The sequence below is a fragment of the Mugil cephalus genome, chromosome 11 (genome assembly GCF_022458985.1).
Source record: "Mugil cephalus isolate CIBA_MC_2020 chromosome 11, CIBA_Mcephalus_1.1, whole genome shotgun sequence".
Lineage (NCBI taxonomy): Eukaryota > Metazoa > Chordata > Actinopteri > Mugiliformes > Mugilidae > Mugil > Mugil cephalus.
Window position 1 is genome coordinate 25,019,507 of NC_061780.1, and position 26,990 is coordinate 25,046,496.

The following is a 26,990-nucleotide window of genomic DNA, read 5'->3' on the forward strand; positions in this document are numbered from 1 at the left end:
CTAGACCAGACCAGGCACCCCCACCCCAGAGCAATGACACTCCTTGATGGCAGCAGAAATCCCCAGGAGGATTCACACAAAAACGGTTTAGGAATAAGGTGTTGACCTGGCTTCCAAATTCACCAGATTCCAAACTGAATCCCCCAGGACGTCCCCACTAATGACACCTCAGAAGGCCCATGTCCATTCTCTGATGAGCCACAACCGTTTTGGAGGCACAAGGCAGATTAGGAAGGTGGTCATAATGTACTGGCTAATCAGCGTTCCTCCTGACTTTGCTGATTTGGAGGAACAGGAGGTCCTGAGGTGGTCTGTGGCTGTTCTAGGGTCCGGCTAGTTTTCAGTTTGGGAGAAGACTGTGCTGATTCGATGTGGACTGGAGCTGAGATGGTGTGAAGCTCTGACTTTTATTCCAATGCAGTAATTATGAGAAGAACCCACTCCAAAAAACACTTGACCTAATTTGTAAATGAAGTCTTTTTTAGAGTGCTGTCTTTGCTGATATTTTAAGAATTTGCTGGAAGCCAGTAAGCAGATCCTGAGCGCCCATTCGAAAAGAGACACATGGCTCCTGCTGTTTATTTTTCAGTGCATTGAATTACTGTATGTGTTCAAGTATCAAGTTGGTCAAGTGCAAAGATACACGAAGGAACAGAAGTCTCATTTAATGCTCTATTTTCAAGTCTGGGAAAAGCAGCAGATATTCACTGTTGAGAATGTTGTTTATTTTGTTTTGGCTTTGTGTTACCAACGACTTCGCTCTGTGTGCATGTTGCTATCATCATTAGTATTCATTACTCGTTATATTAATCGCACCGCAAATTCACAATAAAGCATTTAATTATCATGATTATTATTATTTCGCCATTGTGTCTGTTTATAGCGAATCTTTTCTTTTTCAGAAACAGCTCATTTGCCATGTAAACATTTCATCCGTCTTGTTTGGAAGCAGCATGCCTCCTTTTGTTGGTGCCCTTAAGCTGCTGTGAAACGGTGTTAAATCTTTAATTCATCGCTCTGACTTTAAAAACAAACACACAAACAAATCAGACCAGAGTGAACATAAAGAGGTGCGTCTCTTATCATTTGCTCTGTCAGAGTATTGGATGTGATTTCCCAAGCTTATTTTTCTATCATAATTCTATTAATCGACCTTAAAATGAGTCAGATGGAGATAGCACAATACAATTCTGGCATCTTGGAGACGAGACGCATGCAAACAAACACACATGTAGACTCGAGAAGGCGTGAGGGATTGTTTGTGATCTGTTTTGCTAACCAGATTAATGAAACGCGCTGGCATGCGGCCGCGCCTGATCCAAGTCAGAACAGCAACAAAACACTAAAATATCTAATAAAAACATTAGCTTTTGTATATTCGCCACTTGTTTTTTTTTTGTTTTTTTTCCTGCTAATTTCCATTAAACTGAGTGATGCACATGCGTGGCAAATTGTTTAATGTGCTCCCACCATATCCACGAGCATATTGACATATGCTAAGCTAACCGCACTCCTTTAATCTCATTACGACTCGGCGACATGCTCGGCAGGAACCAACAAAAATAAAAAAAAAAACCCACGCAAACTTCCACGGACCCCCCGTACATTAATGTGCAGGAAAATTAGAATAATCCTCGTCGCATTTCATTACGCATGAATTAGCGGCCGCTAATGACAGGATCCTCTCGGTTTGTCAGGATACGTTGTCAACATTAATAATGTCGCGGCAAAGCCTTAACAGAGTGAGGCGACACGCGGCATTCGCGGGCCTGTCAGCTGTGACGTCTTTGACGAGTGGCACGTTTCTGGCAGTGACCATCGGCACAAAACAACAGCTGAGTTGGAGAATTTTCTGGCATAATTAATTATTCTCGCCTGAAGCGATGCAAAGCTACATATATGACTATTTTCATCGGGTGTAGTGGGAGACTTGAGAAGTCGGTGATATACTAGAACATATCTCCCTTCTGCTGGAGAAAATAGATTATCTCATTGAATGTTGCTTTTTACAGGCATAACATTATGACCACCTTCGTAATATTCCCTTCTGAGGGTGTCCCATGGTGTCTGGTAACACAACGTTGTTAGTGGGGTCCTACGCTTTGAGGGGCCTCTGTGGATCATCCCACAGATACTAGATCAGTTTGGGATCTAGTGAATTTGGAGGCCAGGTCAACACCTTGTGCTGTTCTTCTTGATTTTTTAAATTCCTAAACCGTTTTTGTGTGACTGCTGCCATCAAGGAGCATCATTGCCATGGGTTGGGGGCGCCTGGTCTGGTCTAGGTGGGTGCTACATGTCAAGCAACATCCATACTAAATGAATGCCAGTGGTCCAGATGCTCAGATGTTTCCCAGCAGAACATTGATTTGTCACAAGATGGTAAATGTTATTTACTTTTTACTGTCATCTGGTTTACAAACCGTCTCAAGATGCTCAACAGAACCCGGCCTGAAACCTCCAGAGCCAGCACTAAGGTGACAGTGGCACGAAACGATCAGTCATTTCTCTAATCGTCCGTCTCTAGGGGACGTTCGAGCTTCTGGTTGCTTCTGTAACTATCTCATATTAACTATTGGATGTTTCCTGGATGGAGCTTGTTCGTATTGTAGTCGTATCGTTCCATCGAACCTCCGAGTGGTAGGAAACGTAGCGATGTTTCCTTGCAGGAAAAAAAACTCTTGCGTTTGAGTCATGCCAATCAACTCTACCAGTCACTACCATTTCTTTTGGCCATGCAAAAAAAAAAAAAAAAAAACATAACAAAACCCAATTTAGTTGATTGAAACCTCAAGTAGCACAAGCAGTTTGATTCATAACATCATCTAAAGTTCTGAGTCCTGCACACTTTCAATGTCGTCCTCCACAGGAAAGTAAATCCACAGATCAGTGGCTTCTTGTTGTGTCCTGATGCCAAACAGCAAATCTAATTTAAATCACCCAGCTGGTTCCTTAGAGACAGACAGTAGAGTCAGGATGCAGGCCTGGCCGACATGCTAACGGGAACAGTTCACTCCCGTTTTAAACACGAACAGCACCGAAGACTTGACTCGTCCTGAAAATTCAGTGGAGCCTCGTAAATGAGTCGCACAAGTACAAGTCCTTACACTGACATCCAAACTCCTTCCCGTCACCTTGAAAAATAACGAGGTGAGGATTCAGAGCGCGGCTTCCTTATCCCACCGAACTGTCTGTCGGCTAGCGCGCAGGATAACAATTGAGGTGTAACAGGCTTTCTCAGAGGGGATTCTAAGACGTGAAACAATAGGACGGAGAATCTGGCTAACCAGATAGCGGAGGTATTAGGTAGAATAGCCACACAGAGCGGTCCAACAGCTAACTGGATTTCTGACTGGGAACACAAAGAGGCTTGGGCCGTTAGCGCCGGGTGTGAAATGATTCCCTCTTTTTCCGTTTAAAGCGTAAAACTCTTGCTTCTAGAAAGTCGCACAACAATCAAAACGGATTCTTTACTTTTTAACAAGTAGTCGATAGCTCCTCTCAGACACATTGTGTTCTTTACAGCTTTACATTGCTTACTATTTTACTTTTATTGCAAATTATAACATAAAATACTTGTTGCAGATGATGAATTTTCAGGTTTTATAATATAAAAACATAGCAGTATAAGAAGCAATAGCAATAAGACATCTGCACACACAGGGTGATCTCACCACTAAGGAAAGTGTGAGCTTGTGCTGGATGGAAGAGGCCTTAATATGGCTGATATGGCCTCATGCTGGTCTTTAACAATCAGTCATTCATACTGCAGCATTTTGTTCATTCAGACCCTTCAGGTGTCTCAACACTGGCTCCTACATTCTATCAAAAGTTTCTATTCTGCCTGTATTTTTGTGTCTAAGTTCCTCCAGACAAAGTGTCTCACTGATGTCCCTCAGCCACATCTCAAATGTAGGTAACGGTATCAGACTTCTACTAAAATAACACCCAGATGTACGGGCAGATTTGTGCTATTAGGGCACTGAGCGGCGTCGCCAGCAGACCCCAGAATGGCCACCAGGGGACAGCGTTCCCATTGTCTATTAAATGTCTTTGAATATGAATGAATTGGGACATTGGTTCTTACATTTATTGCACAGAACTGATAAAGTAGGAACCATCTTATTAACTTTAAATTTCAAATAGTGTAATCTATGTTTTATTCTGAACTGTATTAGTTTATTCCTTGTGTTAAATGAGCATCTACAGATGTGATATTTGATTAGAGATCTTCTGTATGTGTGATGACATGATTTCATCCATGCACTGAGAATAAATCAAAGACAGTTTATTATTTCATTAAGTAAACAACACCTACTCACGATTCGGGATATTTGATGTTTTAATAAATCATGTGCGAATGAGAGAAAATGTTGAATTATACACCACATTTTTCCTGGTTGCACGTTTGTCCTTGAGCTCCTGCAGGGTTTCCGTTAATCTGACAGCATTCAGCTCAGACTTCAAAGTGCTTTGTGACTTTCCTCTGTTTTAAAAAGGTGACTGTTGTAATCGTACGTTAGGTTTCGAAGCGTTGCCAAAATGCAAATGACCAACACACCGTGTCGCGCCTGAACACAACCTGTGTAGAAGAAGCTGCTTTTCTCCTTTTTCTCTGCTTTACTGTTAATTATTTCTATTAATGCTTCTTACGTTAAAGCACATTCTCCAGTGAAATAATTCCTTGTCATCACCAAACGAGGCATAAAATATCAGATGAACTCTCAACATTTCCCCACAGTGATTCTCTATTTGCTTATGTTTGGACAACATTAAACTCGCCACCGTCAGCTGCGGCTCCTGTTCCCCACCCCGACAGAAACAGGCACGCCGCACGCCTGCAGGTAACTTTGAGCTTTTGCCAACATATAATTATCTCTCAAAGTAAATATTTGTATCTTTTAATTGCACTCCTGGCATTCTCTATACGGGAGTAAAGTAAAGTAAAGAAGGATTTTGGCACATAATGTATTTGAGCAAATGAGCGATGAAAAATTTGCTTTAAACAAAGAAAGACTGTTTGGGTTTTATGTGATCATGTCAGAGCTGAATGGAGGCAGATTTGATTCTAAGCCATACTTTGGGATGCATACATGTTTGGGATGTTTTCTTAGTGATTATGCATGAGTTGCAGGAGTTGCAGTCTCAGCCACGATCTTCAGTAAAGGCCACTTTGAAGACGGTTGACCTTCGCGGGATGACAGGAGCTACAATCGCATGATATTAACAGAGAACATTTAACCTTTCTGAGGAAAAAGAGAGAGATCAGAGGCCTTTAGAGGCCTGTGGTTACGGAGAGAACATGGGCAGCTTAATAACCTTTGACACACACGATACACATCAATTAGATATAAAAGTACATTTAAGGTCTAACTTGCTGGTGTTTAGTGAGAATGTGGAAACTAATTCCACTAAACTGCTTTTAGATGCTGCCTCTGAACATCAGTGAGGAGCCTGAGGGGTTTATTTGCCTGCAAATAAATCAGCAGAGCCTCAATAAAAATAAATATATATGTTAATAAAATGTTTTGCGCGCATCCCAGGAACAGTTGTGTTTGTGTGTTCAGACCAGACTTCACTATAAGTTGTGTTGTGAGCACCACAAATCAAATATCAATGTTACAACTTCCTCACAAACAACCTCAAGCTCCAACTTGTAGCTTCTGATCTTAACTCGTCAGTCCGTCCAATTCAAGACATGAACTTAATGTTTAGACCTGTGTATTATTTGAATATTTTAATATTTAATGCATATTAATAATAATGTATATTTATACATATGACTAGGCCGAGTTTAATATAAGACACATATAGTAGATCTAAGGTAGGGGGTCCCTACTTAATCTCTCCATTAGTTTCGGGTCCTTGGCCTGAAAAATGTTGAAGACCCCTGGTTTAAATGTTTCAAACCATTTTATATTATAACTGTACAGAAACACTGTATTCTGGAGATGATTAATCATTACTAATACTCTGACAGGTTGAGAGTAGTAGCTGGTAAACAGGTCTGTTGGTGCCTCTGTCAAACTTCACATTATAAGTTTAGACCGGATCCATGTGATCGGGTTGAACAGGAACCTGGCTCCACGCAGGACGCGCGCGCGCTCCCACGGACACACTCCAACCCACGGCTTGTCTGCTCACCGCAGGTCGAGCCACTCTTCCTGGATCCCGGGTATTCGAGCTCCGAGGCCGCCGAGCTCCGGGCTGCGGCGTGGCAGGACAGAAACCGGGACAGAAGAAGCCTCCTTTAATCCAACCAAGACTATGGTAACCAACGCAACTCACTCCATGTTGAACCCACAATCCGACGCACACACAAACACTATTGCTGCTGCTTTCAAGTGCTGTTGGAAAAGCAGCCACACTCAGAACTTTTCTGCAGGTTTGCCATCTTCCACGTATACTTTAGGAGGATAAACTATGCAGCTGCTCTACGTGGGCACTGTTCTTTAACACGATAGAAGAATAAACACGTGGCACACAGTTCTATCTACAGCTTTCTAGAAAGATTGCGCAAATTCAATTTCGAAGCAAAATACGACCAAAAATAATTTAAAAACACGAGCAACTGGACTTGTAGAGGTTCTTGAGGATCATACAAGTAGCATCTTCTTTCTGTTTGATTATATTAATTATTTTTTTTACACGTCTCCAAGAAACTCTACAAGTTCAGTTGTCCTTGTCCCAGCTCGATATACCTGGGTCTGTATGTTTTAATCTGCTCGTCAACCGTGCAAAATATTTTCATGCAACACTTTAATATCGCACCTTATTATTCACATCCGGCCCATATGTTTTAATTTTAATCTCATGCACGCGTCCTGCAAGGTATGGCGTTGTTATTCTGAGCTCTCACAGGCTGCACCTAAAGGCAGCAAAGTGTCTTTACCGACAGGATCCAGTAGAGGGAGACAAATACTCATTTATCCGCCTCATGTCCCGTGAGTGTCGGTGGGTCGTGAAGTCTGAGGGAACTGGAAAACAAACTTTATGCTTGTCTGTCTGTGCACGAATGCATTAATAAAACAATAAAAAAAGAAACAGACATTTAAAACGCCAGGAAAGCCCCTCCACATCACTCACGAACTCGTGTTTCTATCTTTAAGAGGTGCTTCCATTGATTTAATGCATTACTATGTCCCTAATCATCTCAACAAAGAGCCTGACTGTAACTTATCTGTAACTCTGACTCTAAAATCAAATCAAAAGTTGCGTGACATATCAAAAGTGGCCCCAACCACATTAATTAAGAAGAAGAGCAGGAGCGGTTGTTGTTGAGGGCCACGGGGTTTTAGCCCGGCCTTTGTTTTCTGCACAGGTGTCCAAAGCGATTTTAATCGCAAATGTGAAATGTGATCATTGGTACAAAACATGATTAAGTCCCCGATGGCCTCTGTGATTGTGGGTCAGCATTCTCCATCTATCTCTGTCCCTGTCCACCACCCGAGCTAATTTTATTTGTCAATAATTAACCACGCATGAACCGCGGTTATTTTTATTTGCGCTCAGACACGGAAACCTTTCTGGGATGAATCACGGTTATTATGCATGTCAGTCCATGTCAGTCGTATTTCTCTCTTCTTTTTTTTTTTTTCCCCCGTTTACAGCTGTGAGTCAAATGGCACGACATATTAACAACTCCTCTCTGGTTGGGATTAATTGTTGGAGAATCTGCAAATAAAAAAAAAAGAGCAGTGACATGCACACACTTGAGTAAAGGCGGTTTAGTGAAACTTCTAGTGTCCGTAGGAAATGGGGCCCTTGTAGTTGTTCATAATATTAATGGACTGGAAAAGTCCTAAAACCTTTTATTGCATTTTCTACACTGTTTTTACTAATGTGTTGCTCCTGGTGATTTATGGAATTAAACAACCTAATGAGAGATTGTTGGAGACATTTTATTCTCATCCTGATATTCTCCGGAGTATCTTTTAAATGTGACTTTGTTTTGGTGAATTAATTTTGCTAGATTAATTCAAAGTGAGGGGAATTTAAATTGTACCCGGCCGGTTTATTTATTTCCAAAGTCTTCTCTGTGGCCTTGTGATATTTGTCTCTGAATCTATTTAAGCTGATTTATTGTTTCGTCTTGTAACGTCGGACACTCGTGTGATTCGGGACCGTCGAGATGAGCCGTGAGCGGCCGTTCCTCCGTTGCGCCACTGAAAGGCACTGTTCTCCACGGCTGAGCTCCGGCTCCACGTCCTCTAACGGGGATGAAGACGTGGAGCTGTGAGGCAGGTCACCGGCGGAGCGCGGATTAAACATGGAGACCGGTTTAGCTCCGCTAACGTGTGAGGAATGATTGACGATGATGAAGAGGAGGAGGTTTGAATGTCATTGATTTTTTTAAGTCGCTCCGTTTGCCGTTTAAGTAGAACTGAAACTTCCCGAAAAAAAGCAGAAACATATTTTTGCTGCATATAATTACGGCTGCATCAGCAACTACAGTGCATACAGTGTGCTTTAATTATAGTCTGCTGATATTATTTGATATGATTTAATCATGAGTTTAATTTACACACGTCAAAAACTCCCATAAATGGAAGAAAATGTCCCCGTCACCGTGACTTTTCCCTCAGTCTTTGGGTTCTGTAAAGCTGTAAAGTCATTTAAGAAAAGAATTTACATTTCATTTTACATTAATTGTGAAAACTATCTGTAGGGATCGGTGTTAATTTTTACCCAATTTCCTCCTAAAAATTTAACTACAATTGTAGAAATCTGCTCACAGCAACAAAACCCGAACACAACTCGTGTCGGCGGGTCACTAGATGACCCAAATTTCAGTTTCCTCCCTATTTATCTTCCTCCGGAGCAACTCTGGGCGACTTTGTGCCGGAGACTGACGCCGCGTTAAATCTGGAAATGTGTTGTTTTTGTAAATTTGAATTCAATCTGGGCCACAGGTATTGGATTTTGTGTGCGCTGGCAGGGAGCCACGCACAATAGCAGGCACAGGTGTTGACCAGAGAGAGAAAAAAAAAAGAAAAGAAGAAGAGACAAGAGAGAGAGAAAGAAAGAAAAGGGGGGACGGCAGACAGTGATTTGAATTATCATTGTGGAATGGGTTTGGCACGCCTGCAGTGGGAAGAGCCTCAAACGGAGCTGCAAAGTTTTTGGGTGAAATTGAATTGTAAGAAGATTTCCCAAATTCATGTTTCTCCACCTCTTTCCTTTTTTGTTCTTCTTCTTGTAATCTTCTCTGCCGACAATTTGACGATCTCTCAATTTCAAAAGTCGCTGCTTGTTGATCAAGAGTACCGATACCTTTGACTTGAACGTCGGCTAATGAGAGAAATTAGCGCAAATGCTCCAAGTAATAGTTCCTGATTATTTTATTTTTTTCCCCTCATTCACTCGCATATTATTTTTCAACTTGTTTTTGCATCCTTGCATAAATTAAAAAAATCGGCTGAAATTTATTATTCATCTGAGATGTGATTAATATGCAAAATTATGCAAATTAAGATGCAATTAGGCTCCAATTCTCTAGTGGAATTTTCCATTATAATTTAATACAAAGTAACAGAGTAATTGGTGTCACGTGTAATTACGGTTACTCAAGTGCACTTTCAGGCATGCAAATGATTCGCTATATGTTGGTTATCCTATGCAAATGTACCATGTGGTGTTTTAACAAGTTGTGGAAAACACAATGGGCCGTGTGGTTACCCAGAGGGGCCGGGACAACGTAAAGACTCCAGGGTTTTGTTTTCTCCTTTCTGCAAAACTTTCAGATTAAATACTTCCACTTTTTCTTTTTGAGTCTTTGGACAAAAAAAGGTGGAACTCAGCAGACTCTCGTCTGTCACTGGCGGGTTAATGGGAGAGAACTGGTTTAAGGTGCGACTCTGGTCGCGTGTCTTGAGGCGAAGGAGTCGAATGCAAAACTGTTGCTTTGGGTTCACAAAGTTCACCAGAAGAAACCGACCTCCACCTCCACCTCCCCCTCCCCTCGCCCTCATCTCGCTGTGTCTTCATTACACCCGAGCCCCGTTTGATCAGTGACTCTGCAAATGTCACCAGCAATCACAGGAGACTCACGCCGCGGAAACGCGGAGCAAAGTTTTTGCAGCCGGGCGTCCGGGGCCGAGAGAAGAAAGAAGCGATTATGTAACTGATATCTGTTCAGATGGAATGAAAAGTCCTGTGAAACGCTCGGAGGGGGGAGAACGTCTCGCAGAGCGGCTCCTTCTTGGGAGGCAAATTGATTTTAAATTGTTACATGGCTGGTTACATGTCCTGACATCTTGCTTTGCACTTTCCAACACGCGCAAAACACACACACACACACACACACACACACACACACACTCTGTGGCATTAAAGCGTGCTCACAGATACTTGCACGCACTCCTGCAGACACACTCCCTCTGCTATCTGTCTTGTTCATGATCAACGCTCTGAACAAAGACATCCTCCCTCCTTCCTCGCCCCCCCCCCCCCCCCCCCCCCCCCCCCCCCCTCCACCTCACCCATCCTCTCCCTTCTCTCCGCCTCCACTCTGTGTGCCTGCCTGCTTGCACAACTCTCTCAAAGAACATAATCCCTCAACAAAATGGAAACACAAAGGAAACTTGAGCTCAATCCTATAAACGCACGGACACAGCAGACAATGCCTCCTCCCACCCGTTTTCCCCCTATCCCCGTCCCCCTGCCTCCCCGACAGCCATAAATGCCCCGTGGCACAGATCAGGCTTTATCAGCCCTCCCTCCTCTTCCTCCTCCTACATCCATCCATCCATCCTTCCCTCCTTCATTTGTACCCCCACCACCTCCACCACCTCCTCCACCACCGCCACCACTTCTCTGTACTCCGCCCGTCCTCCTCTCGCTGCCAGCGTCTCCCATACCTCCACACGGCGGCCTGGGGAGCCTCGAAGGCCGTTTTGATGATTTGGCTCATGTCCGCAGACACATTCGTTCACTTCTTTCTTTGATTTCAGAGGCAGCGGAGAGCGGCGGCGGAGCTGCAGAGCAGACGTTTGACGAAAAAGTTAGAGTTGAACCTGCGATTCCGTGGTCACCTGCTTCGTCTTTTTTTTTTTTTTTGAACACGGCTCCATATTGAATTGTGAATCGCCCGTCAATCAGACGTCCAACACATCTTCTGTTTCTCTGATCTCTGTCTGTCAGTGGTGTTCTGCCTCAGCGCTCACCCCTGTTCTTCCATCACTGATATTGATGTTGGCAGAGACAGTTCTCCCAGTTTATCCTCCGTCTGAGGAGCGTCTTCAGCAACAGACTCATTCAACCCAGAGGCATCATGGAACAACACAGGACGTCATTTCCAACTCTATAACTCCTCCTGCTGAGTGTTAATTTAATGTAACCATCCTCTACTTTTTGTAAATACTTTTTGCATCATAATAATCTAGGAGCAATAATCTTCTGCAGTGCAAAAGTGCAAAATATTTTTTTTCCATTATCTAGTTCTTGTGCAATAACACTTTATCTGTAGCATATCTTTCATTTTTTTTTATCTGCATCTTACATTTCATATATATATATTTTAATATATTTTACTCTATCTCCATGCAACTTTCACTTAAAAGGGAGCAACTGCGACAAAACTGCAAAAAACAATTCCCTCGAAGGATCAAATACGTATCGTGATTTTGATTCTGATTCTGATTTATCACACGTAAGCGCAGCTGAACAGATCCTCCAGCTCTTCTGACCAAGTTCATCCGCGCCGTCGTCGTCAATCTGCGTCACTGGTCTGAGCTTTGCAAAAACTATGCCGACGTAAAACGTTTAAAATAAAATCTGCATTTCATGATGCATCGTTGGTCAGACGGTGGCGACGGATGTTTGAGATGTTGTTTGGGTAAAAGTGACGAGGGGACGTTTGTCGTCACGGTTTCAGTGAGGAGACACGTCGGTCATCTTTTCTTTTAAAGCTGAACTGTTTGTCGGAAACAAAACTGAAGTGTAGTTTCCAGTCTGACGTTCTGACTCACTCTGATGTTCTCTAACAGATTCTCCCATCGTCTCTTCCTTTCCTCTCGTCTTAATTACTACAGCAACAAGGACTCAAGGCAGCTTGTTTTGGACAGTTTTTTTTGTTTGTCTTTGCAGCGACTCATCGTGAGTCAGTTCTTCTTATGTGTGATAAGATTCTTGTACATGACGCGTGTTGATTTATTTTATTATCTTGCCCTTAAATATAAAAGATAGTTGTTGTTTCACTCGATTTCCCAGCACTGAAGTATGCAGTGCTCTCTCTGTGTGGCTTTAACATGAAATTACAGTGTTGCATGCAGCAAAGATGTGAGCTGGAGATGTCTTGTGGTTTGATAATGTAGGTCACTGTCAGTTTCCGGCTCTGTTAACAGTTTTTCTATTTTGCACTGGGGTTTTTTTTATTTTTTTATTTTTTTTATTTATTAGAGCTCAACCAAACCAGAGCCCAGTGTCCTCCACCTGAAAGCCACTCCTGCTTGGAGCCACGCTGCAGAAGGAGCCCCCTGGAGGTGGAGGTGAGGAGGGTGAGGAGGGTGAGGCTTGAGCTGCTCTAATCTGATTGTGGGTGGAAGGAGCAGATGATGAAGGGGGTGAGGGGGGCGGCGGTGGTTGTTTGGCACCGGCGCAGGGACTCTCTGTGACTGTGTGGTCTTCGGAGAACCACTTACCGCCCCCGTGCTCTCCTCCAGTTCCAGGCCTCGGGAAGGTGAGGCGGGCATCCTCCCTCCTTAACTCCCCTCCTCAACCCCCGTGCACCCCTCCGCAACCCCTCCTCCAGCTCGCTGATTAAATCAACCCGGCGCAGGGCAAAGTGAGATAACGGAGGCAAAGTAGGCCGCCTTCACTCGCTGTCACAGGAAGAGGAAGTGCCCTAGTGTACCTTCACCTGTGCACGACGCCTCGCTGGTGCTGCCGCTACAACTCGTTGCACAGCTGGAGACGAGACGGCAAGCGTGTCAGATCAGAGAGCAGGAGGCTCACATGCCTCGCTTCCTGCTACTGCGAACGCGTCGAGTGACCGTCTGAGACCGAGGAACAAAAGACTCGCAGAGACGCGCGGCTCCTTTCTCTTAACCGAAAGCACCGACTGCTCCTTGAAAGCGTCGGCGCCGTCTTCATTAGGCCGAAAAAACGAACGCGGCTCGTCTCTCGCGTTCTCTCTTCAAACGGCGAAGATGAACTCAGGCGTGCGTCTGATGGAAAAGAAGGTTTCAAAATGTGTCTCAATAATTAACCTAAATCAATTTAACAAGCAAAGTAGTGCAAAGAGGAACAGGTTTGGAATATTTTCTATATTTCCCCCCCGACGTTTAACACGCCAGCGAGCAAATCCCACAAACATCAGAGATCTGGAATGGTCGAGTCCTTCTCTATAAATTCTATAAATGTCTGGTCTCTTTTCATGGATTACCGTCATTTGCCATCCACTATTGTGAGCGCCTGCCAGGCTGGCTTGCCATTTCTGGGCCTGTGTTTCCAACCTTGATATATTTGCCAAATGAATATTTGAAGCTGTAATTAAATTTATCCCACCTCTACACCTTCTGTAAGACGGCCACCTTGCACATTTCTCACACGCCATATTTCTGCTATTTTTTGTGCGAGAGAGGGGTGAAAAAAAAAAAATCTACCCCACAGCTTGTTGCCATTTTTTTTTTTTTTTTAATGATTTGGAATGAGGATATTTTTACCAGAATAAATCAGATTTCAGGACATTTATAATGGCCCTGCTTACATATTCAGACAGAAATACACACAGCGCGATGAGGACAGCCTTCAAAGCTGGAGCCGTCTCCGGATTCATAAACAAACTTACAGAAAATATCAGTAAAGACAGAACGACAGAAAAAATAATAAATTAGGAGATTAAATTACAGCAGAATTGAATGCATTAGGGAGAAAAAACACTACTACTATTTCCACACGTCTAAGAGAAGCTGCTTAAAACCGGCATGAATATGATGAGAGACGTCTGCAGGAGAGGACACTCACACTAGTGCTCATCTTGGGGGAATTAAGTCCTTGGAGCTTTTAATTCTTTCATGATCAGCAACACATGTCACCTCATAAACAGATCAATGAATAAAACCCAAACTAAAAACACATTTGGGAGCTACTTTACAAAATCTCACACGTTGAATCTCTGCTTCAAAAGTTTTTGCGCTTTCATTTTTACTTTACACCTTCAGCGCCTCATTTTGGACATGGCCGTCTTGTTCACACTCTTTCTTTCTTCTTCTTTCTTTCCTTCCTTCCTTCCGTCAGAGGAGCCTATGACTGATATCCTGTTAGTTACACTTTAAAGGAGCCCACTTCTGATAATTAAAATCTCCACAGACTCCCAATAATTACCGCTGCACTTTTGAATTTTACTTGTGGTGACATAATTCATTAGTGTTTGTCCAAAGAAGTGATTTAGAGTCTTTAAAGCGCTCCTCCATGCAGAATAACTATTAAAGCAGCCATATGCACATATGCTCGGAGCGTTAAACGGTTTGTTGAAGTCGGTCAGGGTACAAGGGATGATAAACATAAATTATGACTAATACATTGCACCGGTGGCTTTTTCGAAAATAAAAAATTACTGACACAGGGAAACCACTTTGGCTTCGCCGCCGCCCCCCCATCCGTGTGTGCTGAAGCGAGGATGTAGGAAGTACAACACAAATGGCTCGGGCATCACCTTGAATATTCAGATGGGCACGCTAATCGTTTATGCCTGGATACACCATTGTCATTACCTGGCTTCACTTCGTAGCGCTCTCAAGGCGACGCGCGGCGCCTTTTGTTTTCATTAAAAAGTTTTGGACCACACAATGAGACTTTATCACCGCAGCCCGGCGCATAAATTCACGCCAATAAATGTTGTTCCCTCTGCTTTAACAGCCTATGATTACTGTGCAAAGAGCAAAACCAGCCTCGGGTTTATTTTATTTATTTATTTTTATTTTTTTTTGTGTGTGACAAACACCCTCAATGAGGAGTGTGCCTCGAATGGCAAAAGAGATTTTATTTATTTATTTATTTTTTTTACCACACAACAGCTGGTGAAAATGAGCAAAAATTCAAGTGGCAGTTCTACACCGATGTTGATATTATTTTGTGCATGCTGCTAATATGTAGACCTCTGGCTTCTACCTTTATATTTTAAACATGTAGCATTCGATACAATTGATTTTGCAGTTTAGCATTCGACACAACTGACCAAACATTTATAATAAACAAGTTAGAAAAATACAGAATAAGAGGGATGGCACTAAAACGGATTAATAACAACAAGTCTGACTTGCTACAAGTTGAATGTGGGGTTCCGCAAGGATCAGTACTGGGTCCATAATTGTTCATATTGTACATAAATTATATCTGTAATGTGTTAAATTTGTTAAATTTTTATCTTAGTCGCAGATGATACTAACTTGTTTTCTTCTGGTTGACCTGCTTCTTGATACTTTGGAAACGGAATTAGATATTTTGAAACGTGTAAATGTAAATAAAGCTAAATATATAATATTTGGAAATTTCTTTGAAAAGCTAATAATAAGGTTCAAATTATTATAGATGATATAAGAATAAATTCATGAGAGTCATCATTGACCATAAATTATGTTGGAAAACGCATATTTAATTACTTAATTTATTATTAAAAAGAAAATATCATACTCTGTTGCAATCTTATATAAAGCGAAAGAAATTCTTAACACAGATTCACTACTAATATTATATTATTCCCTCATACTGCCATTCATTACTTACTGTGTGGGGGTTTGGAGGGAAAACACACTGAACATACTAGCAAACAAAATCTGTGCTCCACGTTTCAGTTTCTTTGACTGATCAACAGGAAATCGGCAACAGTTTCATGATCAAATCACCGCCTTAGTCATGTGGAAAATATTACTGCTTCCTTTTCTTATTCATGCATGATAACGGTTTTGGGTAGTTGGTTAAAATATATATATCGGTGTCCATGCATTTTCTGACATGAATCAATTATTTGAGGTAATTATTAGCTGCAGCCCTCATGTTACTTCATGCTTTTCATCATTACCATTGTTGACCCCGTCGTTCTGGCCGGTCTCACTGTGAAAGTCCATTGTCCAGACGTCCCGTTGCATTACCATACAACCTGCATTCATCACTTTGTTGCCCCCTTTGTGTTTCTCTCTCTCTCTCTTTTTTTTTTTTTTTAAGGGGACTGCACAGGAATTATTAGCGGCTTAGCACCGAGAGGCCTCTAAGTAGCTCTCGGGGTGTAAGCCTCTCTCCCAAGTCAAGGCCAACAGCACTCTGAGCCCCCGGGCCCTTTCAGTGATAATGTACATGTCAGCAGGGACATGCAATGATCCCTCACTTCTCCATGCTAAATGATCATTTTCTTTTCTTACACTCTGTCTTTCATTCGTCTAAATCCAACCCCCCCTCGACCCCCCCAACCCCCTTCCCTTCCCTCCACAAAAAAAAAAAAAAAAACTCCCAGAAAATATTAACACGGCGCCAAACAATAGCCCTCAGAAAGCATGAATCAGCAGATGATTCCCAATTCCATGCACACAACAGGGGATTGTATTGAGGCTGTGTGTGTGTGTGTGTGTGTGTGTGTGTGTGTTGAGGGGTGGTGGTGGTGTGGTGGGGGGGTTATGGTGGGTGGAGGGGCGCCTCTGTTAGCGATGACACTCCCATCCAGCGAAAAAATTCCAAACCCCCGGCATCAGTGCAGAGCTTATGATCTGTGGGAAAAGCCGAGGCGAGGTGCGGAGCGGCAGAGCCACCTCGCCCGAGTCTCCAGACGGCCTGATTTGGGAACGCCGTGAAATCCGTGGCACCTCTCCTGGCTTCCTGGCTGAACGCTTGCCATATCTTGTGATGGACTGAGGCAGGAGAGAAGCGAGGCAGCCAGGGATGAATACGGCTTAATCTTTACCCAGGCCACATGTGTGTGCATGATAACATGGTTGCTTTCTTCCTGCGCTGGGTTATTCTCCGCCAGCTGCCAGGTTAGCTGCCTCGCACAGCCGTGTTCCGCTGCGATATTTGCCCGCTGTAAAAAGAACCGTTGCACCTAAGGTGGGGGCTAATGCATGTTTTTGGAATTGGTGGTAATTCCTGACACATTTCGAGAGACAGATAGGGTGTCTTATAGCGAATGACAATATATGTAAAGACACCTAGCTTCCCCCCTTTTTTAGTTCCTAATATTTTTTTTGTGAGGAGCCGCCTCGCGCTGGGGATGGAGGTTATTTTTATAATTAAATGGCGGCATTGTGATCTAAAGCAGTCGGATGCGCGGTGAAATACCTTAGCCCACATTTAAAGTGGGGCTGTGGGTCTGCAGACACAAGGAGATTCTATTTTGGCAACATAGCATCACACCCAGCTCCTCGAGCAGAATGAATCTGGACGAGTCTGCACCAAAACGGTGGCAGTTTATTATCGTACCCGTTTTAATTTACAAGCATTTCACCATTCATACAGTCTTCTATACATTTTGTTTGTTTGACTCTAGCACTCACAGCAGCCCGGTGTAAATTCTCCTCTGATAAACTTTCTCCTCCTCCCTCCTCCTCCTCCACCACTCGTCTGCCCGGCTGCACAAAGCCCATTTATTATGATTGCATTACCATAAATGATTTTATAACATCTGCTTGTCAATAATTATCATACAAATTCCCGTGGCCTCTGACCTGTGCTCTGAATGAACCCCAGGTGTAAGGCAGTGGCTGGCTAATGAGTGGCTCCACGTTAGCGCATTGTCCCCACGTCGGTGCACACCGCCACTTCAATTAGGACCAGGCGCACGCCTCGGTATTAGCCGAAAATTGAGGATTCGCGCGCTAATTGAAAAAATTGCATTCAAGAAGGGAGCGGCTGCAGGCGAAAGGGTGAGAACATTTGATCTAATATCGTGGAGGATGCACAAATTGCTGGTTCTCCGCGAGGAAAGAGGGATGATGAGCCTCCTCAGAATGCATGCTGAGTTTAAAGGCATGTTCTCACACAAAGACAGATAAAGATCGTACAGACACACACATAAATTCAATGTAATGTTCTTATCACCAATTAGAACTTGTACGTACATATAAAATACGCCTTCATATTGTATATAGACACTGAACATGTATTCATCTATTAGATGTAGCTGTTGAATGCTGTGAGATTCAGCTAAAAGCCCTGTGAGAAATCCAGAAAGAGCTTTTTCTTTCAGTTAACAATTACCTTTTAATTACTTCTTGACCCACTCACTATATTTCTTCCATCCCACGTGTCGCTGTAGTTTAAACTCATCGTTTTTTGTATAGTAATTTATCATTCAGTCCTTAAAAGCGCTTTTTTTGCGGTGATATTAAATTAAGCTGACCTTGTACAGGTGTGTAGCAACAAACAGTGATGTGCTCATATCTCATTATTACATAAGATTATAGACGTGTGATTCATGAGTGATAGTTGATAATAATGAATAAATATTATCAAAATTGAACGAAAAATGTTTATTGAACTAAATCCAATGACTGTTTCCAATGAAGCGACGATGATAATGAAGATTCAGTGACATTAGCACAAATTCACATTGTTTTCACACAATTTTTAAAAGTGCAGTATTAATATTTTTTTCCCAATTTAACAATAAATATTCAAATTTAATCAAGTATCAAATCAACTGCAGCAACAAATGACGTATTAATTCCACAAAAACTCTCCGACCCTCGTCCCCAAACACAAAAACAGCCCGTTTTAAAAAACCAAAATGAAACCAGAGCCACCGTGCTCTCCTTTTTAACGCCACACGCTCACATTAAAAACCATTATTCAAGAGCATCAGTCTATCACACGAGCCCGTTTCTCCCCAAACAGCAGTCTGGCTGCTCCGTAGCAGATACAGCGGCAGTGTCAGATGCAGTCCTAATTGAAAAGTTAATTAACTTTTTGAAGTCATCAGCTGTCATTCCTGCATATCAGACTCTAGTCCACCCCCACGAGACCAACTTTATATCAGGCTGAAGCGGCTCGGGACCCCTGCTCGGCTACATGGGAACATTTGGTCATTGAAAGTGCCATTTATAGAGTATTGTTTAATTAAAGTCAAATTAGGAGAACTGTACGCAGAATTTAATTTCTGGTATGAATTACTGTTGAAAACAGAGTGCAACTCGGATAATCAAACTTTTCATTATCCTCTCCTCCCTCCTGAGCTGCCTCCGCCGCTCCGCTCCGCATCTTTGTTCGACGACTCCCAGAACATAAATGAGAGGAAGCTACCCACAATGCATTGCATAGCTGCGAATTTTCTCTCATGCGTCAACTTCCTTCTGTCCAGTGGTTTTTGAATTTTTTTTTTGTTTGCTTACGGAAAACAAAAGCTTCGACTCGTAGCCACAAGTCACGTCTGCAGCAGATAACCGTCTCAAAGACTTTGCTATTGTCCATATTTAAAATTCAACCAGGATTTAAAAATAATTACACATGTGGAAGAAGCCAAAAATGTTTAAGTAATTTATCAAATAATATGTTTAGGTTATAATTTAACAGCATTTCACTTGTAAAATGTCAGTGTTTAGGAAAGCGAATGCATTTTGGGTAAAATATTGTCGTTTTTGATCATCTCTGCAAAAAGGAAAACAAGAACACTTGCAAAACTTTTTCAAAACTGCAGCACAGTCACCGAAAAGTGCAGACAAGCTTTAAACGAAATAACTTTTGGAAAGTGTGCGCATATTTAAAAGAGAGCTTTTGCTTGACATTTTCTGCATCTTTTCTTGGACATCTTTGAGAAAAAAAAAGGCACTTCAACATTTCTCAGAAAGAAGAGAACGTTTGGAAAGAGCGTGCACTACTGACGTCTTTGAAAAGAGGACAATAAGGACAACAATGACACATAGAAAACGTTTTCAAAACTGCAAAACGGTTTCACAAATTGTGGACGTTGTGAAGAAAAAATCTTTTTGGAAAGTGTGTGCTTAACTGAAAAGAAAAGTGAAAATATTCCTGGAAACGCTGCCATTTTTATGCATCTTTTAGGGACACCGAAGTCATTTTGGGACATTTTGAAAATTAAAAAAAAAAATGCCTTGTTGAACAACTTAAATGGTGTCTATATACTTGCGAGGACCAATATAAGAGGCACTGAGGACATTTTGTCCTTGTGACAGACCTTTAAACTTTGGGGTCAGAGGTTTTTGATGCCATCTTCTCACACAGTCATGTCTCCATTACCCGATCTTTGTTTTGTCATTTCTCTCCCACGCTCTCAAATTCTGTCAGATTCAGCGGAGGAGGCTTAAATTCCCACCGTCGTGTCGCCGTCTCGTTTTAAAGGTTGCGTGGAGACGAATCCCCTCGTGTTGTTTCGGGGGGTCAGCGCAGGTTTAATTGATTCTCCTTCTCCCTCCGTCTCTTATTAGGGCCACGGCGCCTCTCCATGGGAACGGCTAATTGGGCGTCCCCCGTGGCCACTTGGAGAGGCAGGCAGACGTGGCCCGGTAGACACTTGTGCCGGTCCACGGGGACGGTGGCGGAATAAGAGATTCACGGCGACGGTGCGGCTCCGCGGATCTCTTCTTTAGGGACGACAGTCTGATGTCTCCCTCCTTTCCGTCACCATCTGGACTCCAGATTTACATGACGAACGGATCGGGGCCAGAGAGACTCAGGAAACATGATGAAACATGATTTTTTATTTATTTTTTATTAAGGATAGAACCTCGGTTCAGGCGGGCATGCGTGCTCTTGAACTTCCGTCTTTGGGTGAGATTTTGAAAAGTGAAAATACTTTGGAGGGGAGGAAGTTTTTGGAAAAGTTGAGGACAGTTTCAGGAAGTTCAGACGTCTTTGAAAGAAGAGAATCTCCAAAAAGAAAGGATATTTTTGAGAGGACACTCTGGACAATGGGAGGACGTTTTGACATTGCTGAAAGTCGGAAACTGTAGAGAAACGGTGACAAGAGGGCGAAGTAGTGCAGCTAGTGTTCAGAGAGGAGGACATTTCTGGGCCTCGTTTTCAGCACTGTCTCAGACAAGATGTTGTTGAAAGTCGTAAACTGTATCGTAGACCAGTGGTGAAATCTTTGCGAGGGAACAAATCTGCATTAGGCATTGAGAAGCAACGACATGTCTCCAGGACGTGTCTGTGACCTGAAATAGAGTAGATTCTTTTGGTAAACGACACTTTATTTTTGGAATTGAATGCGTTTTGGAAAGTGAAAATGTTTGCGCGAAGTGTGGACTTTCTTGTAACGGGAAAGACAGTTTCATGACTTCACTACAGTTTCAGGAAGTTCAGATGGTTTTGAAAGCTGTCAAAAGAGTGGGAACATATTTAAGAGAAGGGGACATTCTGGCCCCACGTGAGGACATTTTTTTTGAAAAGGCTGCGCTTTTTCTCAGCTACTTGCAAATTAGTTTTAAATGTGACTCTTTTTCAGATTCGAAGGCATTTTTGGAAAGTGAAAACGTTTCTGCAAAGTGTGAACATCCTTGGAAAGGGAAGATATTTTCAAAACTTCACTACAGTTTCAGAGACGTGTGAAAGTAAACTAAACTACCTGCAAAGTGTCGTATGCAGTTGTAAGAAGTGTAGATGTTTTTTAAAGGTAGAGAACCTATTTTGGAAATTGTGAACAAGCAAAGACATTCTTGAAACTGCAACATGGTCCGACGTAGTGTGAGGATCTTTTTAAGAGGCCTTTTTGGAACGTGTGTGCACCGTTTAAAGGACTTTACATTTATTTTAAAAGCGACATTTTTTTGTAAAAGTGAATGGTTGTTGGAAGGAAATTGAAGGCATTTCTGAGATGACATGAGACATGTCGGCACCAGTTTCAAGAACAGCAAACGTTTTCGAAAGTAGAGAACGTTTCTCGAAAAAAGTCGTGAAGTCGGCTGAAAAACGCTGATGTTTTTAGGTCAGCCGTTTTTTTTTTTTTTTTTTTTTTTTTAATCGTTCACGTCGTCACTTGTGATTGAAGTTCAGGGCTGCCTTGTTTAGGAGAGTGAGGACGTTGTTCACAATAAACATAAAGGAGAGGAAACTACTACCCACAATGCATTGCACAGCTGCAAGTTTTCTTCCTTCCGTCCAACTAGTCACACTTTAATCAAACAAAGGCTTTGACTTGTAGCCGCCTCAGACTTATTAGTCATATTTTAGTATTTGAACATTTTTATTTAAAAAAGTACTTTATCTATGTTAAGGATATAGTGTTTAATTGGTATTTTGTGCATCTTTGAAAAGAGGAAAGTAAGGACACTTGGATGCTCCATTTTTTTTTTTAAACTGCAGTTCGCTCTCATGAAGCGTGAACAGTTTCTAAAGTTAATAATTTCTGGAAAGTGTGTGAATTATTGGGAAAAAATAATAAGTAAAGAGAAGTGTTTTGATGCTTTGCAAAACGATGGCGTAGTTTTACGTTTCGTGCATCTTTTGGAAAAAACAAAAGACACGTTTTAGACGACATTAATTAATTAAAAGTTATTTAATTATTAGTTCGTTTTTCATTCAGAAATGACTCTTTGCAGAGTGAACTAGTTTTATTTTAACTGGAGGACGTTGAGGCACGACATACATATTGTGTGAAAGACTGAGAGACGGCGGCGGAGACGGAATGATGCACAGAGAAGGTGTGGGATGATTTAAAGGTCATTTGTTTTGTGTACAGAGCGTGTGTGTAGGTGTGCAGTAGTGAGAGTTGTGTTTCATTTGGAGGCAGATGGAACTGTATGTATGTGTGCGCATTCATGTGTGTGTGTGTGTGTGCATGTGGCAAGTAAAAATGACCTAATTGTGCGTATGTGTGTGTACGTGTCTGCCCTTGTGTGATAACATATTCATTGTGTGCGTTTGTGTAACTGACCTTGATGTTTGCTACTCTGAAGTGAAGCTGAGCCGACACACACACACACAGACGCACACTCAGACAGAGCAGACTCTCACCTCAGTTGTTGTTCTTCTTCTCTCGCTTCACTTCAACCACAAACACACACACACACAAGAAGCTGTTGTGTTTATTCCGTATCAAACTGTAGTTTACTCAGCCTTTGCATCCTGTCTGTGTGTGATATATAAAACCTGCACGTTTCCTCGAATGTGACATTTAAATCTTTTTAGGTTTAAAACTTTTATAGTGAGCGACCTGGAAGCTGGTACAGGACTTTTTTTTTTTTTTTTCTGCCCTCCTGTTTCTGGTCAAACTTTTTTTTCACCCTTTAAAATAAACCTGTGCAACAAAGGCGACACCGAGAAAAGAAAACGGTTTCACATGCATGTGCCGAGATATTCTCACGGTGTTGAAAGACTGAGGAGGCATAATTTTTACAGTAACTTGAATAATATCAAGACATTCACTCCAGTTTATGACTCACCGAGCAGCCGTGGCTAAAACTGTGTTTCAGTCTTTTTGTTGTGGCACGTGTTTTAATGAAATGCCCCATATTTACCTGAAGCGCCTGTTATCACTTTTCTCAGTTTCGTTTTTTGTAGACCATCAAACGGAAATCGACAGAGGAAGGGTTTTCCACTGTCTGTCTGCTCATTAAATGATATATTTTTTTCATATATACATCCGCGGTAGGGGATCTCCTCTGCAGAAATTGATTTAAGAGATATTGAGCAAGAAAATCATCCATTGCCAAAAAAAAAAAAAAAAAAAAAAAAATCATATCAAAACTCACCAGTCAGAATGGTTGTAAAACCACAGCGAAGTTACAACTGTGCAGGAAGGGTGGAATTGAAAATGAATCAGGCGTGAAGTTTCTCAGCGTGAGTACAGAGAAATCACAGTGGATTCCAGAGAGAGCCCGCGAGTCAGGATTAGCGTTTGAAGGCTAAATGGTGTTATCGGTTCTGATTAAGGAGCATGTACGTGCTGCTCGCTCCACCTCCGAGACAGCCACGGATGTCAATAGGGCTAATTGGCTCATTAGACCAGGTATTTAACTGTGCTATAATCATTCTGTGTCATCACTTAAGCCCTGGTGGAGCGCGAGGGGCTCCGGCGATTGAATACCCCTCTAACCTCTGCAGTAATCTGTGAAAGGAGATGGAGAGGCTTGTCTGACGGGAAGGAGCGCCGGGCGGCTCAGGATAGCTTGTGCCGTTTAGTTTTTTTCCTCTGGAAAGAGCCAAAGCTCGTATGAAAGAGGATGACGATTTATCCTAGACGTGTCAGAAGAATAGTGGACGAAGTGAAGCCACACGACTGTTTTCAGTGAACATGTAAGCTGCAAATTACTGAAACCCACTAAAGCCATAAGCCCCGCGTAATACGACGGACTTCCCCCCCGAAATACAGCAATTTAGAGCGAACTAGCTGGAAACCTACTGGCAGGAAGCGGCTACGTGTTGTTGGGAAAACAAATTATTGCCGGTGAGTTTTAGAGAGTTTGCACCATGCTATTACTGCCTGTGGCTGCACGCCTACGCCAGCTAGTCAAGTCGCAGATACGTCTTTCCCAGTCCCCCAGACCTGAACAAGCTGCTCGGACGAGAGGTGAAACATCTTCTCAAACCTCAACAAGTCCAGCTGCTTTTTTTTTTTTTTTTAGACGCTTTTTGGATACGTTAATGAGTGGCTTTAAAACGTTTGAGACTTCTGATCATTGATTGATTGATAACTTTATCGTCTTGCATCCAAGACGCTTGTTTCTCGTAACAAAAGAACGTGACACAATACGATGGCAGACAAACATCACACACACATATCAGACTGTGGACAAAATCTAACCTCAGACCTCGGGTTATATTAACACATATAACACGTGACAGGCTGAGGGTTAAAGAGTTCCTCGTCTGTTTAATCTTGTTTTGGGGACTCTGTATCTCCGTTTTGAATAAACTTCAAATAAAATAAGTGTTGGGACTGACAGAATATTGTAGTATATGCAGCAATAAAGATTAAACCTGCCATCTTTGGACAGATACTTAACACTGACAGACAACTGTATTATGCACTATAAAATATAATCCAAGGAGATGTTTCTTTTTTTTCCTGATTAATACATGTATGTTCCATTCAGGTGTTGTCTGAGATACTTTAGTTAAGGTTTCGTGAGGCTAGTTTGATCTTTGTCCTCTAAACACCAAACTGAAATCAGTTCCTCCTTCAATGCAAGTGACCATCTCTGCCAAATTTAAAGAAGTTCCCTCTCGAGTGTATCTGGACATTCAGACAGAAGCAACATTACAGAAAGGCATATTGTCTAAATGAGTTTATTTTCCCTCTCTGGTGTCGTGTAAAACAACAGGTAAAACTGTAGAAACATCAGACACCACGTGTGTTTTCTAACCAAGTGTTAATACTTTAACTACTGATTTATGTGTTTAGCCCCGTAGCTCGGCTAACGAGTTGACGGGGTGGTGCTGTTGCGTGAAACATCCGTCCCCGGGGATCAGATCGGCAAGCGACGAGCTTGAAATACAGGTGTGAACACACCCAGGACGCGTCGATGCTACAGTTGAGTGATCTGATGTCAAAGCACATGTGGGGGTGGTCTGAGACGCTTTTTGACCTCATTCCTCCATCTATTTTGTCCTCAGTAGCAGGTTGGTATGTTAAAGAAATTTACCTCCAGGGGTCACGAACCCTTAAGGGTGAATACTTATGGTTTAACTCATTCATTCAGAAAAATAAGTAACATTTCTGAATTTGAGTACGCTGCATGTGATACCATCATAAAACACACTGGCAGGTTTATTTTTATTTAGTTATTTGATTAGGACAATGCACATTAATTAACATATCAGCAAAAGCATCAATGTAAATATGCCAGAGTTAGCACAGTTGCTAAATAATAAAAAACATACAGACAATACACCATGATAAATGGATGTGACAAGTAAAAATCTTACACACAAAAAAAAGTCCTAACACACATCAACGTTAAAAGTCCGTACACAAAATGGAAAAGGCGGAGAGGTTACCAATGAGAGCAGCCTATAGATAGATAGATAGATGGATAGATAGATAGATAGATAGATCTGTATTTGTCATTCGAAAAATAAGGTGCACACATGAACAAAATTTCATTGCAAATAGCTAAGATAGAAACGCTTGAGGCACAAATACTTAAAAAAAAAACGTTTAAAAAAGTAGAAAACAATCCGTAAACAGTAATAAGGTGCATAATTTGTGCGTTTATTGACCTTATTACCTGAGACACCGCCGCAGACATCGCATTGGTGAGAGTACGGCGCGTAATGTCGTCGAGACTCGAGTTATAATTTCCAGGTCTCCTAAGTAACTAACGTCGGGGCAGATTCGGATAAATAAATAATAACTGGTGTGATTTCAGTGTGTCGGAAAGCTGTCACAGCCAGCTCCACAATATGTGTCATCTCCCCCAAGTCATGACGCACACACGCACGACAAACAGCTGTTCGTGGCTCCGATGCAGCCGTGGAGATCCATTAGAGTCGGCAGCTGTTGTGATATTCTACAAATGATGTTGAAAATATTCTTTTTTTTTTACTGAGGACAAACCTGAGGTCACACATGTGCAGATGCTTTCACACGGCAGGTGTGAACACAGGTACTTAGAAGTAGCCGTTCGCTATTAGACTGGATGTTAAGGCAAAGTCTGAAAAGGGGTGATTTAGTGTCACATGGGGAAGGGAGGGGGAGGCCCCATTGTCCTGGGGGCCCAAGGAGCTGCGCCTCTGCGTACGGACAATCCAAAAACAGAATCGCAGGCACTGATGCCGTTACCAGCTTGGTGGCATAATAAATTGATCCAGAAGGCAAATTAGTCCCTTAACAACACGCAATTCATTGACTTCATCTCCGGACTGTCAGCAGTAACTGGCCCAGAGTGAAACAAGCTCAGCCCCATGTTTTTCCCTTCCTGACGTCTAATTCCATTAGCCTCCCGATCGATTGATCGCGCTTATTAGATGATTCTCCCTGCTTCACACTTTCTGAACGTGATCGGTCATGCAGGAGAGTTCACAGAGACACAATAAATGATAAGGAAAGCTGATGTGTAAAAGAAAATAAAAGTGTGATGCAGACAAGTGATTCATAGAGATAAGTG

The 26,990-nt window shown here is 42.2% G+C and overlaps 1 protein-coding gene across 1 annotated transcript in view; it reads left to right on the top strand.

Moving 5' to 3' along the window:
* The first annotated feature begins 6,113 nt into the window (after nt 1-6,113).
* LOC125016161 (DNA-binding protein SATB1) overlaps nt 6,114-26,990 on the top strand; it is a 99,752-nt gene continuing 78,875 nt past the window's right edge. The window contains exon 1 of the mRNA XM_047598401.1: nt 6,114-6,270. The gene's annotated coding sequence lies outside the window, so the exon portion shown is untranslated. The remainder of the gene's footprint in view (nt 6,271-26,990) is intronic.